The sequence below is a fragment of the Opisthorchis viverrini genome, assembly GCF_000715545.1.
Source record: "Opisthorchis viverrini unplaced genomic scaffold opera_v5_64, whole genome shotgun sequence".
Taxonomy (NCBI): domain Eukaryota; kingdom Metazoa; phylum Platyhelminthes; class Trematoda; order Opisthorchiida; family Opisthorchiidae; genus Opisthorchis; species Opisthorchis viverrini.
Genome location: NW_008751720.1, coordinates 51,976 through 56,387, shown reverse-complemented (window position 1 = coordinate 56,387; position 4,412 = coordinate 51,976).

The window sequence follows — 4,412 nt, the reverse complement described above, 5'->3', positions numbered from 1 at the left end:
CAATACAATACGTCTGTTGCCTCAAACAGTAATGCCCTTTCTGATTCTCTTACAGATGGTTCTGATGAGCATGAAACAAAAACTGAACAATCCGACAAGATACCTACCACTATTCTAATTATCAAAATTCGACAAAGTAAATGAATGTATATCCGGCTCCAGTTTTATGCTATATTCTGTAAAACAGAGTGAAGCGCGAGAGGGTAGGGTCGAGAAGTTGCACCCCAAGAACTATTAGTATGCTACTGTAAACGATGGTTGGAAATGATCCGCAGGACAAATTGACAGTCCATACAGTACCTGAATAGTCATGTAACCGATGCACAAATAACCTTCCTAACAGCCACTGATTGTGCCAAAATCGACTTCATCAACTGTTTCCACCTGATTGAATCCGAACTTTTACACAAGGGTTTGAAATTTTTCATGCGAAGAGAAAGTCATCATGACACTGCATTGATCCGTATTGTCTAGCAGAAGAGACCACTATGAAACCCACGGAATATGCGGAGCGCAACGACGACACGTCTGCTGGAATAGACTACTCAACACCGGCCCGAAAATATCACCCCAGGAGCGGTCATAGATTTATCGGACAAGCACTTCTGGTGTTTAACCGAATTGGCCTTGATACTGGCTGTACATACTACACAAATTGAAGCGTACTGTTCAAAAATCACGTATGTGATCACGTGATATTTCTGCCCGAAGATTCCGGTGTATCGGTTCTCAATGAATCTTGTTAACCAGTCAATAGTGAATTCACGGAACCTCTTTGTTTAGAAGGGAGACCGAGGGATCGGTAGGCTCATACAGTTGAAATACCCCGATGTCGGTTATGGGTAAAGCAGGGCACAGAAACGGTGCCGGACGGCCGGAAGCTAGTTCAAATTCCACGTACGTTAGTTTGTAGTGACAGTCAGTTTATCCAAACTATTGTCTGTTGCTCAGGTGGCAGTTGATTTGTTCACCGAGCTTGGAAATTGATTTGCAGGCGCTTTGTCAACATGGCGCGCACAGTTCACTTAATTGCCAGATAAAATGCCCGGAGCCGGGATAAAGCACAAGGTTCCTTGTATTATATGAGTTTGAATAGGAGAGAGAAACTGCTGCGGGGTGCGTTCGAAAGAGACGGAGTAGGTGACGGACTGTCACCTGAAGTTGCGACACCTTCATTTTTATGGATTGGTTGTGGACGCCATTTATAGTCGCACAGCTGTGTTGTGGCACTTCGTCAGGAGACAGTAAACATCAAAAAATCAAGAAAAAGCATTTTTCTAGGAAGAAGCATCTCGCGTCGTCGGATGGTTGGATTGGCTTTGGCATCGGGACAGCGCTTCGAAAATAAGCGAAAGCCATGGAAACAGGGAACTTAAGTAACCAATGGTATTCGACAACTCAGTCAATCAGCATTGACGCGCAATCATATTTGTGACGTTTTTTGCTTTGGAAACCAAGGCCGAAGCCAGAGACAGCGTGTTCCCAGGAGAGGTCTTTTCGAACATACCTGATTCCGATTTGAAATCCGACTCAGAATGACGCAACGGAACGTTCGAATAATAATTAAAGGCGCGTGGATTAGCACTCCTGCTAGCTGAAATTGGGTGGCTTCTACGGCCAATTTGCATCCCCACGTTTCTCTGCCGTGTGCATTAGGGCATGCTTCAAACACTGGTTGTAGTTGCCCAAACGATCCATACAACTGTTATTCATTCAATCTGGCCGGTCATAGGTCCACAGTTACATACGTCAGTGCAATGATGGCATGGCACTGACATACCTAGTCTGGCGGCACAGTCGTAACTATTTTCTTCAGAATCTTGACCACGACCTCTCGCTCACTCGAGTCTTTAATTGCGACTACGAGCAAATTTTTCACCTGAACCCAACCGGATGAAACTTTCGCGCGGATGTCACCAACCTGTTATTTGCTGCAATGTCGGTTCGCTCCTTTCACAATTCCAATTCCATATGCGGTTTTCGTTGGCCCTATGCACTGGCGCTCTCTGTATCGCACTTATCCCTTGAACTGACTTCCCTACTAAAGTGGCACCAGTGAGTCTATTCAATTTCAGGTTAAACCATATTTTCGAGGCAAAACTTGTCATTCGCTTCTACTTCGATTTGTTCGAACTCCATCTCCATTTTGCCTGTTGTGACTCTGGCCGTTCACTCAGCCGCCCAAGGTCACTCGAGGCCAGCAAAGGTTCTCACCTTTAGTTCATCTCGGCCGGCTCCATATTTGAAATAGTCGGACCTCATGCCCGTCGTCCTATTTCTTCTCGGTTCCTGTGACTACGACGACTTTTCATGTAATAAGCATGTCGCTTTGGTTATACCTTCCTCCCCGTTGTCTTGTTGCCTGCTGCGTTCAGGGTGTGATGGCCAGATCGGGCCCCAATTGGCCTGCTTCCTACGAGTCGGGAAATAAACCTATTATTATTTTCATCACATACTCCTCACCGTTTATGACATCGCCCTCTTTTTCGTGCACTCTCTAGTATCCACAAATCCCAATCCGTGAATCCGTGAAATCCGTGAATCATGCCTGACGGCATGCCACCAACAATTTGGGAAGAAGTTTTACTGTTATTTGACCCCCTGTTCATTGTTGAGTGCGTGCATTAGTAAAGAACCCTGCGGCTACTGGGGGATTGTGTGAAAGGGGCACGCGGATATCTTCCACACGATAGACAGCAGTGAGAGCTGTAGCCTTTCTTCTACGACGTGGGCAGCGCCAGAAATTCTGATCCCCTATTCCAATACGGGACTTTGCGAATTTGTAACCGTCAATCACTAGACTTTGCTCACCTATTAGACAGAAATGAGCATAAAGGACTTCATCGAATCAGAAATATGAGACAGCTAAAAACGTAGTAAAACTTCATTTGTGTGACTAGGATCTTTCGGATTGAAGAGCAGCGCCGGTCTGCTACATAATGTTTAGCACCTATTCGCTGGTAACTTTGGGACCTTTTGGAAAAAATGCACTGATTTAGTTCAAACGTTTTGAGCGTAATGGGTGTGAGTGTGATCTTAGGCACAGGATGCTTTTAAATTCCGGTCTGCCTACATAATGTTGGCACCTATTCGCTAGTAACTTTGGGATCTTTTGGAAAAAATGCACTGATTTAGTTCAGACGTTTTGAGCGCGATGGGTGAGTGTGATCTTAGGCACAGGATACTTTTAAATTGTCCCTCCAGTATTTAACATTCAAACCGTTCCCCGCTCAGTTCCAACACATAAGGCGGGCTTGTAAGCCACCGTCTTGGTGTGCTGTCGTGAGACCTTCGCGGTCATTTCGGTGGCGCTCTTGATGTACGGGATTGTGATTTTCGCTTCCTTTTGGTACCGTTAAGTTAGTCGTGTTTGGCTTTCAGGGTGATCTCCAAATGCCCAAGCGAGAACTGAGAAACTACGCGAATTATAGAAGCATGGTACTCCATCGAAGAAGCTATCAATGCGCGTGTTGAAATCGACCCTTTCTGTCAGCCACTAAGAACAACAGAACGCAAGAACAACGTAGCTCGGAACTACACAAGCAACTAGACGGTGAACTCGTGAAAAAATAGGTGGGTCTGGCCCAAACGGATACGTCAACTGGAATGGACGAGATGCCCACTGAACTAGCCAACGTACCGCAATAACCGGCGGATGCAAGGACGCTAGTCAATACAACAGAGGAAACAAGGCGGTGCAACCAGTCAGTCACTCTTGGAAAAAAATCAGACCACAACGCAATACAAATTGAGAAGGGAGCTCATCAAAATGGAGGAGGAAGCTTCTAACAATTGAATGCATGAGGATGAATAACTAACCCGAGATAACGCGAACCACAACGCGACAAAGATCACGAACGGAGTGATAAATTCACGGAAAACGCTGTAATTTAACTATGCACTGATGATTTCTCTTCGCATGGTGATGAAGCATTTGCAAGTCAATTACCAAGCTCGGCGAAAAGACCAGCAGATACCCAGTCAACAACCAGCAAACTCACCCGAACCACCAACATTTCGTCACATATCCCCAATATTTCCCGACCGGTCGTCTTACGCGCCCACAAGAATTCGCTCCAAAACGTCAAAGCACTGGCCAACCTATTGTACTACCTGCGTAATCTTCCTATTAACCCATCGTTATTTTCAACGGCCCTAGCAAGGGATCGGTATGCCGTCGACGATAGAACATTGCCGCTCAACCAGTATAGCGCGTGGTCACTCTCATGAAGAAAAAAGAACATTACGACCTGTGACCAATTCCTTGAACGCCTGGCACAACGATAAAAAATGTATTCTGCACAGTTCACGAATAGCTGTCCCGTTTTGGGTGTGCGTGATTATTGTGCGTGTAGTCTTGGAATTATTACCAAGTCCACTACAGAACGAAATATCTGAAGAAACAGGCTTTT